The following is a 14,079-nucleotide window of genomic DNA, read 5'->3' as shown; positions in this document are numbered from 1 at the left end:
TTTGTCAAACATTTCACTCTACATGCATTAGAAACCCTACAATACATTAAATTTGATTTAAATAGTAAATTACTATATAAAAAATCAAAATTAGATAAAGGCCATTGTTATATATCCGCGTTTGTCATTTTCAGTATTATTTCCTTGTATAAATTCAAATTTAATCTGATATTTTCTTTCGGTCTGCAGAATTTTCCCTAACATTTCTTATAGTACACATCTTTTGTTTTTCTGGAAAATTTCATCTTCCATTTTTTGATAAAGGCTATTACTTCTTTATATAAAACTATAGAGTGACAGTGTTTTCTTTCAGTACTTTAAAGGTGCTGTTGCCCTCTGGCTTAGATTGTTTCTCACAAAAAGTCAGCAACCATTCTTATTATTGTTCCCTTTGTATAACATTGTCTCTTCTCTCACTGTTTTTAAGATTTCTCTTTATCACTAATGCTTGGCAGTTTGATTATGTGTGCTTTAGGGTGTGTGTGTGTGTGTCTGTCTGTCCTGTATGGTATTCATTTGTTTTTTTGAATTTGTAGATTTATAGGTTTCTTCAAAATGATCAATATTTTGACCATTATTTCCTCAAAATATTTTTTGTCCTCTCTATCTCTTCCCTAGGACTCTTAGTACAATTTTGTTAGACCACTTAATTGTTGGTCCATTGTTTATTAAGCTCTATTTACCGTTTTCCTTCCTCTTTCTCATGCTTCACTTTGGGCAGTATTTGCTGCTGTGTTTTCACACTCATTGATACCTTCCTCTGCTGTGTATAATGTGCTATTGAAACAGACTGTTTGAAGTCTGGTATTGCGATACCCCCTGCTTCACTCTTCCTGCTAAGGATTGCTTTAGCTATTCTGGGTTTCTTATTCTTCTAGATGAATTTCATGATTGCTTGCTCTATTTCTGTAAGGTACATTTTTGGGATTTTAATTGAAATTGCATTGAATCTTTATAGCACTTTAGGTAGTATGGCCATTTTGACAATATTAATTCTGCCTATCCAAGAACATGGGAGATCTTTCCATCTTCTAAGATTTTCTTTAATTTCTTTCTTTAGTGTTCCGTAGTTCTCATTGTAGAGGTCTTTCACCTCTTTTGTTAGATTGATTCCCAAGTATTTTATTTTTTTCGAGGCTATTGTGAATGGTGTAGTTCTCATAACTTCTCTTTCTGAGGATTCATCACTTATGTATAAAAAAGCATTTATGAGCATTGATCTTATATCCTACTACTTTACTGAATTCATTTATGAGTTCTAAAAGTTTTCTGGTGGAATTTCCAAGTTCCTCTAAATATATAATCATGTCATCAGCAAATAGGGATAGTTTGAGTTCTTCTTTTCCTATTTGTATCCCTTGAATTTCTTTGGTATGTCTAATTGCTCTGGCTAGAGTTTCCAAGGACAATGTTGAATAGAAGTGGTGAAAGAGGGCATCCCTGCCTTGTTCCAGTTTTTAGGGGGAATGTTTTCAGTTTTTCACCATTTAGAATGATATTGGCCATGGGCTTAGCATAGATGGCTTTAACAATGTTAAGGAATGTTCTCACTATCCCTATTTTTTCTAGTGTTTTGAGCATGAAGTGGTGCTGTATTTTATCAAATGCTTTTTCTGCATCTATTGAAATAATCATGTGATTCTTGACTTTAAGTTTGTTGATATGGTGAGTTACATTTATTGATTTCTGGATGTTGAACCAACCTTGCATCCCTGGGATAAAACTCACTTGATCATGGTGCACTATCTTTTTAATATATTTTTGTATGCAATTTGCTAAAAGTTTGTTGAGAATTTTTGTGTCAATGTTCATTAAGGATATTGGTGTGAAATTTTTTTCCTCAATGTGTCTCTGTCTGGTTTAGGTATCACGGTGATATTGGCTTCATAGAATGAGTTTGGGAGGGTTCCCTCCTCTTCTACTTTATGGAATACTTTGAGAAGTATTGGAATGAGCTCTTTTTTAAAGGTTTTGTAGAACTTGGCTAAGAATCCATCTGGTAAGAATAGAGGACACAGACACAAACCCAAATAAATACAGTTTTCTCTTACTAGACAAAGGGGTCAAAAACATGCAATGGAGAAAAGATAGCCTTTTCAACAAATGCTGGTGGATAAACTGGAACTCCATATGCAGCAGAATGAAAATAAACCCATATCTCTCACCTGCACAAAATTCAACTCAAAATGGATCAAGGACCTCAGAATCAGACCAGAGACCCTTCATCTTATAGAAGAAAAAGTAGGTCCAAATCTTCAACATGTCAGCTTAGGACCAGACTTCCTTAACAGGACTCCCATAGCATAAGAAATAAAAGCAAGAATCAATAACTGGGATAGATTCAAACTAAATAGCTTTCTCTCAGAAAAGGAAACTATCAGCAATGTGAAGACAGAGCCTACAGAGTGGGAGAATATCTTTGCCACTTATACTACAGATAGAGCACTAATTTCCAGGATATATAAAGAACTCAAAAAACTCTACACCAAGAACACAAATAATCCAATCAACAAATGGGTTAAGGAAATGAACAGACACTTCACAGAAGATCTACAAGCAATCAACAGATATATGAAAAAAATGTTCAATATCTTTAGTAATAAGGGAAATGCAAATAAAAACTACCCTAAGATTCCATCTCGCCCAATTAGAATGGCAATTATCAAGAATACAAGCAACAATAGGTGTTGGCGAGGATGTGGGGAAAAAGGTACATTCATACATTGCTGGTTGGGATGCAAATTGATGCAGCTACTCTGGAAGCACTGTAGAAATTCCTGAGAAAACTTGGAATGGAATGGTCCATTTGACCCAGCTATCCCACTCCTTGGCCTATACCCAAAGGACTTAAAATCACCATACTACAGTGATGCAACCACATCAATGTTCATAGCTGCTCAATTCACAATAGCCAGATTGTGGAACCAACCTAGATGCCCCTCAGTTGATGAATGGATAAAGAAACTGTGGTGTATATATATACAATGGAATATTACACAGTCATAAAGAATAACAAAATTATGGCATTTGCAGGCAAATGGATGAAATTGGAGAATATCATGCTAAGTGAGATAAGCCAATCTCAAAAAACCAAAGGACGAATGATCTTGCTGATAAGCGGATGATGATACATAATGGGGGGTGGGAGGGAGGCCAGAATGGAGGAAGGAGGGACTGTATAGAGGGAAAAGAGGGGTGGTGGGGTGGGGGGAAGGAAAAAATAACAGAATGAATCAAACACCAATACCCTATGTAAATGTATGATTACACAAATGGTATGCCACTACTTCATGTACAGAGAAACAAGTTGTACCCCATTTGTTTACAATTAAAAAAAAGCAGACTGGTAGAATTTTCATTTGAGATATTCTCTTTTTCCTCTCTTATTAGTCCTATTTGTTTCTCACTTATATGTTCTATTCATCATTGCATTATGACTCATGTTTCCTTTGAATATTTGAGCATTTTGAGAATATTTGCAATAAATCAGGACACACCTAATGTCTTCCCTTTTTTCTACCACTATAAACCTTTCCTTATCTCTTACTGACCTTGCAGTCTCTGCCCATAGAAAGTAATGGTGACTGACTACTTTGCTACAGCTAGCACTGAATAGTCTGTTAATTCTCATGTGGATAGTCTTTATTTCTACATAACCATCTAACTTCCATATAAATACAAAAGAAATGGAGAAGGGCAGAGGTAAGGAAAGTGTCCCAGAGGAAGACTCTAGTACAGTCTCTAACATTGGGTTTGGAAAATTAGGAATAACCAATAGCAGATACCACCAGTCAACCCATCCTCTTCTCCTCAGAAGGTTTGTGGAAACATTTTAAGAATAAGCAACTTAGTTTTTTTGGAGGCAATGCTTTTGAAGGTCATTAAGTACCAGATATTGGTTAGATTGAATCTTGTTGAAATACTGTATTTTGAATTTGCACACCTCCATCCTTTATAGGTCAAAGTCCTTTTAGCCCTGGAACGCACAACAAGTATGTATTTTTGGTTCAGTCTACACTGGCATCTGATTGTGTCAAATACTTAGCCTATCTCTTCTATCATCAGGTCGAACTCCATGAGGTCGTGACCTTCATTCTCCACATAAACTGTAGTGGGTATGGCTTGACCTCTCCAGATTTGCGAGTCCTCACTTGGTCTTTGCTTTCAAATTCCTTCTATGAAACCTGAAATAACAGATGTCTTAGTGTAAACTTGAAGGAAAATACACTGAAGTAGTTCCCAGTCCAAGGGGTGGCTGAGGTCACATTAGGCAAATTCTGCTGGTTTTAGTAGAGCTACCCAGAGTGGATGGAGTTTATTTTGGATATGTTCCAGGAAATATTTGTTTCATCTGCAACCCAGTAACTGCCGCTGATGTTGTAGAAAGAGCAGAAAGCCACAGGGACGTGCTGGGTACTTACTCCATGAGGCACAGCCCAGGCCTGGTGGACTATACCAAGGTGTCAGATTCCTGGCAGGCAAGGTGAGTTGGGGAGACTTGTAGTAAAAGCAAAAGACCTGGAGGGAACTCTGAATGGAAGTCTATCCAACTTTGGGCCTTTTCAAAAGCAGAGAAATTCAGCTCAGACTTGTGCAGGTAGAGAGATCATGACCTAGAAGGAGGACCGGGTGGTCTTCTTTCCTCTTCCCCTTGAGAGCAGGAAAAGGGTTGAAAGGCATTTTGACCATGCTGCTGATATTCTATTCTGACTCTTGATCCTCCTAAGGATCTTCTGAGTATATTTATTGTAGAAATTAAAGGTAGGAACAGCAGGCTGCTCAAACTCCACTACTGGAGGTTGGCAAACTCCCTGTACTGTACAAAAAGGGATAGGAAAGGAATGGTCATGTTGGTCAGATCAGCTGAAGGTTAGAACTTCAGGGTACTGGTGTAACCCCCCAGCTCAGATCTTTTGTAGCCCAGCAGCAGATAGATGGCCATTACCTCATTGTACTTCTGTCCTGTCATCAAGGGCTAGAATTCTTCCCCTGGATAACCACAAACATCACCAACTAGGAGTCCTAGTTGTCAGAGAGTGATTTCCTGTAGGGCTTTAGTTCATCATCTTTATGATGAACCACACATTCATCATGCATCCTTCACAGTCTGATCTAAGGTGTTTCTTTTACTGGTATTGAGAATAAGAAATTTCTTCAACACCTTTTGACACTCCATTATAAAGTAAAAGACAATAAGATATAGTTTGCCCACTGCTAACCTCCACAGCTCCTTAGAAAATTCTCAGTCATAATTATTTCAATTATATCCTAAGTTCCCTTTCTCTCTTTTTCTTCTGGTATTTTATTACATGTACTTACATCTTTTGTTGTCATTCCACCATTCTTAGATATTCTATTCTTTCTCTTTTGTTCTTTTTTTTTTTTTTTTTCTCTTTTCAATGTCGGGAAGTTTCTCTTGACTTCTTCAACACCATTGATTCAGCTGTGTCCCATCTATTGATGAGCCCATTAAAAGCATTCTTCATTTCTGCTACAATGGTCTTTTTTCTATCACTTACTTTTGATTCTTTCTGACATTTTAACAATATCAAGTTTCCACCTCTTTGCATACATAAATTATTCAGTCTTCTATATTCTCTACTTTTTTCCACCAGAACCACTAACATATCCATAATTGTTTTAGATTTCTAATCCAATAATTCCTCCTCCTCTGCTATATCGAAATCTAGTTCTGGTGTTAACTCTGTCTCTTCAAACTGTCTTTTTAAGATTTATTTTAAATTGATGTATATCATGTGATGTCTTAACACATGTATACATTATGTAATGACCCAATGGGGTGATTATCCATCACCTCAAATGCTTTTCATTTCTTTGTAGTAGGGACATTCAAAATCTTCTAGTTATTTCAAAATGTACAAAATTGATTATAGTTACCCTGTTTTGTAATTAAACGTTAGAACTTATTCTTCCTATCTAACCATAACTTATTACTCACTGGCCAGATTTTCCCCATCCCCCCTACCCTTTCTATCCTCTAGCAATTCTACTTTCTACTTCTATGTGATTGACTTTTTAATATTATACATATGAGTAGTATTTTTCCTTTGGTCTTTTAGTATGTGAAGACTATATTGTTCCACAAGGACAGATGCATGAAATTCAGGAAACATTTCTCTGCATGTATCCCTATTCTGTTATCTCCCTTTCATATTCTAAACACCTGAGCTTCTCTGAACACCAATCTTTGTATCTCTTATTCAATAAACTTCTGGACTATGTCTGGATTTTCATTCCAAGGGGCCATGGTTTTAAAAGGCCTACAGGAATAAAGCTAGGGCATTGTAGAGTTCACTTCATTTGTTTACCTTCTTTTAGAAAGTGTAGTCCTGCATTGTCTCTTCTACAATGGCTGCAAACAGTGGTTTTGCATATTTTATCTAGTTTTCTAGTTCTTAACAATAAGAGGTATATCAGGATCCTTCTGCTCCTTTATGGGAAGACAGCCTTTCTTCTGGGAATGATTGGCACCAAGGAAGTCCATTCATTTCAGAACAATTTTCACTATGTCCCACAGAAATTAGACCTTAAAGTCTGAATCTCCACATCTTTTGACATTAGCACAATAGAGAACATCAATACATTTTTGCAAAGTCTGGTTTATTCATTCTAGAGAACACCACATGTGGTACTTCCATAAAAAAAGTCAAGGTTGAGTTTTAAAAATTCCAGTTCAATCCCTTCCAGAATGCCTGCATATAAAAACAACGCCTTCATACCTTCAGTCCCCTGGGTCTTTCTTTTTGACTGTTCCCCAGTAACGGGACAAGAATGCATATCCATCATCTAAGTATTATCAATACTTTTCAGAAATGAATCAATCTAAATTTTAATTTGGAAAAAAATATTTTTCCTAAGGAAAGAATAATACTATGGAATAAAATCCTAAAATGGAAACAGCTTTTTACATCATTATGGAGAAGAGCTCAGCTTTGTGTCCACAATTTTTGAATCTCTATTTTCAATTTTGTTTTATCTTTGAAAAACTTCCAAGGTTTATCAAAGTGGTCTTTCAATGCAGAGAACATCTGCATAATGACTTTATATCCACAAATCATATAAAAGGAGAATCAGAGAAAAGCCTGAAGCTTTTAAGTGTAGTTCGTTCTATAGTCTAACATCTCCAACAAAGTTTTAGTGATTCACAGGACTTATTCTAAACCCCAGGAGAAATTACATTTTTTTCCTTCTCCCTCTAGTAGGCTCTATAAAAAGTGATCTTTTCAAAGTGGCTTAAGGAGTGTCCAATTATGCAGTGAAGGTGCCTGAAGATTTCTACCCATCTTCAGTCTTTTTTCTTGTCTCTCTCTTATTGGGTTCAGAGACATATAGATTACATGGATCTAATTTTGCTGCCCTATAGATAAGGCTGTGAGTCAATTGAAGATGCATGATACTGAGCAAATTTTCAGATCTCCCTTTTTCTTGAATAGCATAACAGTATTACATAGCTCACAGGGTTTTATTGAAGATCACATAATTTTTTTTACAAAGAGACAAAAAAGGATATATATATATATATATATATATATATATATATATATATCTTTGCCTTTAATTGTTTCCTAATTTCATTTTATTGAGTTTGATAGTCACATATTCTCTTCATGTATTTGTTCTAAGGACCATGTGAAAGATTGTATCAGATAAACATTCCAGATGAAAGAAAAGCTCTTTGAAATTAAAAGTCTTCCTTGATATGGGTTATTTTTCCCTTAAAATATCTTCTGGTGAGAGGATATGTCCAGGCATATGTGTGCAGAGGAGAATAGACTTAAACGGTGTTTCTGCAATCCTAAAATTAGAGCTTCATGGTCACTTCATAGAAGATCAAAGTGTGTTATTATGTAGAAGTATAAGTCTCCACCTCTTCCATGATCAATAGGTTCCTTCTTCTCTGACTAAAAGGAGAATGTCAGCAAAGAGTGATTCCACTATCATTTCCTCTTGAATGTAAGGTTGTGTTGTAACCTTGAAGATGATCCCTTGTGATTCTGGTCTCTTGGCATTCACACTCTTGTGTAATTCTCTTCTTTGAGTGCAGGGTTTCATTTGGTGGCCCACTTTTAAGGACAGAATATGATGGAACTGATAAAAAGTTAACTTTCAAGGTTATAAAAGACTGACATGCTGTCTTGGACTTCTGTCTCTCTCTCTTTCCCCCAACCCCCACTACTTGCTCCAAGAAAAGACAGTAGTCCTTTGGAGATGATATTGTGATCTTGTAGAAAGGACCAGAGGCCTGCCAAAAAATACATGGTAGCAACTCAAGTGCATCCTCCCCAATATGATTCTTGAGATAAAACTACAACTTGAAAGAGCTCGATAAAAGATATTGAACCAGATAGACCCAGATAACTATGCTTGGATTCTTGGCCCACTGACACAGTGAGATAATAAATGTTTGAAATTTAAACTGTTATATTTCGAAGTAATTTGTTATACAGTGAATAAAGCATAAGGATATACATAAAATTATCCAAACAAACAAAAAGTCCATTATGGCTCTATAAGTCAGAAAACTTGGGTGCTAGTCCTGCTCTGTCACGAACATTTGGTGTGCAAATCTCACTTCATTCCTGGGCTTCTGTTTTTCCATTCTTAAAACTAAAAGATTGCATAGCTTATTTTTAATAACATATGATTTATATTTCTTTTAGTATCTATGTAGTATACATATTCTGTGGGGTGTGTGTGTGTGTGTGTGTGTGTGTGTGTGTGTGAAAATATAAGATCTAAAAAATCTGAGTGAATCAGAGAAGATGTGCATGTAAATATATGTATACAAAATGAAAGGAAACTTCATGTTTGTGGGTAGGAAGATTCAATATTGCTAACAGATTCGTTTTCCCAACTTGATTTATAAATTCAACACAATCTAAATCAAAATCCCAACAAGTTGGAAGACTGACTTTATTGTTTACTGTAAAGCTGCAGTAATCAAGACAGTATGAAATTGTTGAAAAAGAGAAAAATAAATGTATCAATGATATAAATGGAACAGGATAGAGGGATCAGAAATAGACCCATACAAATATGGTCAACAGATCTTTGACAAAGGAGCAAAAGCAAATCAATAAATAGAAGGTAGTCTTTTCAACAAATGATATGAAATGATCAAACAACCATTTGCAAAAAAATAACTCAAAATGTATCATAAACTTACAAGTAAAATGCGAAACTACATGACTTCTAGAAGACAAAAACAGTAAATCTTGGTGACCTTGGCTTTGTTGATGACTGTTTTATATACAACCCCAAAGGCACAGTCCATAAAAGTATTAATTACTTGAACATCATTAATTTTTTAATTGTTTCTTCTACTTAGTTATACATGACAACAGAATGCATTCTGTACTACATGTACAAATGGAGCACAACTTCATTTCTCTGGTTGTACACTATGTAGAGTCACACCATTCACGTAATCATACATGTACATGGAATAATGATGTTTATCACATTCCACGATCTTTCCTTCCCCCTCCTCCCTCCCCTCAATTCCCTCTACACAATCCAAAGTTCCTCTATTCTTCCCTTACCCCACACCCCCTATTTATGTACCCACATCCACTTACCAGCAATTAGTGGTTTTTTGGGATTGACTTATCTCACTTAGCATGATATTCTCCAACTCCATCTATTTACCTTCAAATGCCATAATTATATTCTTCTTCATGGCTGAGTAATATTCCATTGGAATATATACCACAGTTTCTTTATCCATTCATCTATTGAAGGGCATCTAGGTTGGTTCCTCAATCTAGCTATTGTGAATTGAGCTGCTACTAACCTTGATGTGGCTGCATCACTCTAGTATGCTGATATTAAATCCTTTGGGTATAAACCAAGAAATGGAATATCTGGCTTAAATGATGGTTCTATTTAAGGTTTCCTAAGGATTCTCCATATTGCTTTCCAGATTGGCTGCACCAATTTGCAATCCCACCAGCAATGTATGAGTGTACCTTTTTCCACACATCTTTGCCAACACCTATTATTGCTTGTATTCTTGATAATAGCCATTCTAATTGTAGTAAGAAGAAATCTTAGGGTAGTTTTAATTTGCATTTCTCTAATTACTAGAAAAGTTGAATATTTTTTCATATATTTATTAACTGATTGTTTATCTTCTTTTGTGAAGTATCTGCTCAGTTCCTTAGCCCATTTATTTATTGGTTTATTCATATGTTGGGTGTTAAGTTTTTTGAGTTCTTTATAAATTCTGGAGATTAGTACTCTGTCTGAAGTGTGTGTGGTAAAGATTTTGTCCCACTCTATAGGCTCTCTCTTCACATTATTGATCGTTTCTTTTGCTGAGGAAAAGTTTTTTAGTTTGAATCCATCTCATTTATTGATTTTTCTTTTTATTTCTTATGCCTTGGGAGTCTTGTTAAGGAATGTTGGTCCTAGCCAACATAATGAAGATTTGGGCCTACTTTATCTTCTATTTGGTTTAGGGTCTCTGGTCTAATTCTTAGGTCCTTGATCCAGTATGAATTGAGTTTTGTTCAGGGTGAGAGATAGGGGTTTAATTTCATTTTGTTGCACATGGATTTCCAGTTTTGCCAGCACCATTTGCTGAAGAAGCTATCTTTTCTCTGTTGTATGGTTTTGGCACCTTTGTCTAGTATGAGGTGACTCTATCTATGTGGGTTTGTCTCTGTGTCCTCTATTCTGTACCATTGGTCTACCTGTCTATTTTGGTGCCAACACAATGCCTTTTTTGTTACTATTGCTCTGTGGTATAGTTTCAGGTCTGGTATTGTGATACCTCCTGCTTCACTCTTCTTGCTAAGGATTCTTTTGGCTTTTCTTCATCCATGATTGGATAGATCTATTGTTTTTAGGCCTCTGGTGAGGAGGCAGCACTTCATGGCAGAAGCAGATACTCAAGCCAAACCACTCACCTCATGGTCAAAAAGCAAAAAAAAATGAAACAGAAACCAGGGTCCCGCAATCCCTTCAAGGGCATGCTTCTAATGACTCCACTAGGCACCACCTTTCAATCGTACCCACCTGGGGACCATGCCTTTAACATTTGGGCTTTTAGGGACACTTAAGATGCAAACTATATTAATACCCAATAAAGCATAAATGAGTATATTAGTTGTGTATTACTCCTCAGTTTTTATGTCTCCTAAGTCATTGTCACTCTGTTTTAATGCCCCAACCAATGGTACATCTGTATTTTAAAACACCTTAAAAAGCAAAACAAAAAATGTTGGAATTAAACAGTGAGTCTTGCCTGGGCTAGATGCTTGAAAGGTATCTGCCAATGTATGTTTAAATGAATACAAAACAGAGGAATGGTTGGAGGAAAATAAAAAAGGAAATATTTTGAAAATGACCTTCTATTTGACATATCAATGAAAATAATCCTATTTTTCACCAAACTGTCTAGAGAGACATTTTCATCTACACCTTTATCCCAAGAGGACATTTTTCTTTCTCAGTCTATTTATATATCAGCATTGAATGTCAGCTAGATTTTTCTCTTAATAACTTTAAAGCGGAGCTAAAAGAAGATAAATCAGTCTCACAAAGAAAATGTACTCACCAGGTACTCCCTGACAGAACACAACAGCTGTGCCAACAACAAGCTGAGGGATGAATGTTTAAAGAACAGTTCTGAGTTCTGATTTGCAAGTGGCTTGTTTCAAGGATCTTTGATGGGGTAACAGTTCATTGAGTTAAATATTGACTAACAACGAAACCTAGGAAGCACAATGCACATAATACTTATCTTCCTTAACTTGAAAAAGAGATGATCAAAATAGAACTTCTCTAAAGTTAAAAGGGTATACAAATGTATCAGTCATAAGATCCATCAATTTACTGGGCTATAGAAAGAATCCCATTCTTCCTTTAGAACATGCAATATATTTATAACTGGAGATGTTTGAACCATGATTTTTGGGTGGCATGAAAGATGGAATATCAATCACAAAGACTCACTTGCTTTTCCCAACAAGGTCCTTTTGAGTCTACTTTGTTCAACAAAAGCTTATGATTCATTGATAAATAACTGGCTTATTTTTGATGTGGCATCAAAGGACTGAGTCAATCATAATAATAGTAAAAATAATATCTAATGTTAGTTATGTATTTTCTCATTTAATCCTGCACACCTTATGGAGTAGACATTATCTTCCTTTTGTCAATAGAAAACTGAAGCTTAAGGAAGTAAAACAAATTACTTGATATAATTTCTAAGTGATGAAAGGAGGCTTGGCTATGTATGATTTTCGTAGCTTGCCCCTTTCCTGGTTGCCAGAATCCCCCATCAAAGTAATGATAGAAGAAATTAACTTTCCATTCCTTCTCTCTTTTATCTCTAATCAAAAGTTCTCTACACTGTTCTGCTGCCCAAAAGCTTGAATGCTGCTGTGAAGATGCCTTGGTTACAACATATCCCAACAAAAATATTGGCCAGTAAATTGTCACCACTCGACAATAACAAGCCACCTAACATTTATGTTATGTATATAACGTAACGTAACATTTATGTACATGAGAACCTGTAAGTACTATCAAAGGAATTTTGAAAATCAGGACTAATTTTAGGGAGAAGTATTTTACCTTAGGGAGAGAAATGAACAGCCCTTTGCCATGCTTTTAATAACACAAATAGTCTACCTGGATTTTTAAAGCATTGCTGTACAATTCGGATACCATTTTTCTATATGCTCTTCATTGCATATTGCAGCCAATTTGAGTTGGAAATGGAAGGTAATACTGTAGAGGCAAGAAAGCTCACATGGAAAGATTTGTGATATGAATCCAATTGTCTAGTTTTCTTTTAAACATATGCCATCATATGACAATAAAGAGAAAATGAGAAATAATGTAATTTCAAAATATGCTTGAAACTACTGCTTATTGTGGTACTCTTTTAAAGTCTTCAAAATATAAAAGTAAGTGGTCCCACATTAAATGAACAAGTGAATCTTTGCTTCAACCTGTGTTATCAAGTGTATTACCCAACAATATTCCTATTTTTAGGGTTTCCTTGGAAAGAGCAAGTGGCTACCATTTGGAATCTGGATTGAGTAGAATGAAGTCACCAGTATCTCAGGTTGACTGCTGGAACATCCCTCACATCTCAATGGTTTTAAATAAAAGAAATCAAGCTATAGCTCATGACAATTCAATGTGTTTATTTTGGAACTCAGATTTCTTCCATCCTGGGCCTCCACATCCTGTGAGCTCCTGAAAATCATCATCCAGATTCTCAGCATTAGACAGGGTGTTAGAAAGAATAACGGCTCTTATAAAAGATTTTCTGATCCAAATTGGAAGAGGTACGCTTCACTTCTGCTCACATTGAATTACCTAGAACTCAGTCACATGGCCACGTTTAACTACCAAAAAATCTGAGATAGCTTAGTTTTGTGTTTCATCAGAAGAAAATATGTGGTCGATTACTCTCTATTGCAGACTCTGGAATTAGAATGTGAATTGAAGTCAGAAAACTTTGAAGAAAATCTTGGTCCCAGAATCTAGGATTAGTCTGTTCTTCAAATTGTCAGACCTTCTAGGGATATGAGATCTTATCCTTTCACTTCAAAACTGAAAATCTTGGTTAATGAGCATCAATATATTTCTTTGCCTACTTGAAAAATACAGGGATTGTGCTTCCTAAATTACTGCACAAAAGGAGATATCTACTGGAAGAGAATAAACAAAAGTTTCACCAATATGTAATGCTTCCCATACCTTTAAAATCATGGTTTTAAAGACTTTTTAAAAAATGGAGACATGCTTCTTTTTAAAGAAGGAGCCTATCTTAAAAGCCCAAAACCATGAAATAATAGGAAGAATTTCAGCATGTCAGTTCTTCAGTACAGTGTACAGAGCTCTTTTTTTTCCTTTCTTGGTAAGTGTCTCACTAAATATGCTGCGAACATTTATTCACACAGAAAGTTAAAAGAGATGTTATATAAGTGGATCTTCAGGTGACTGATGACTCACAATGATGTCCTACATTAATTTCAGCATATGTCATAAGAAGTCACTACCTCTTCATATAGGCACCTCCTAAGCTTTCATGGTTAT

Source organism: Sciurus carolinensis, chromosome 5, assembly GCF_902686445.1.
Source record: "Sciurus carolinensis chromosome 5, mSciCar1.2, whole genome shotgun sequence".
Lineage (NCBI taxonomy): Eukaryota > Metazoa > Chordata > Mammalia > Rodentia > Sciuridae > Sciurus > Sciurus carolinensis.
Note: the sequence above shows the minus strand (reverse complement) of the source record.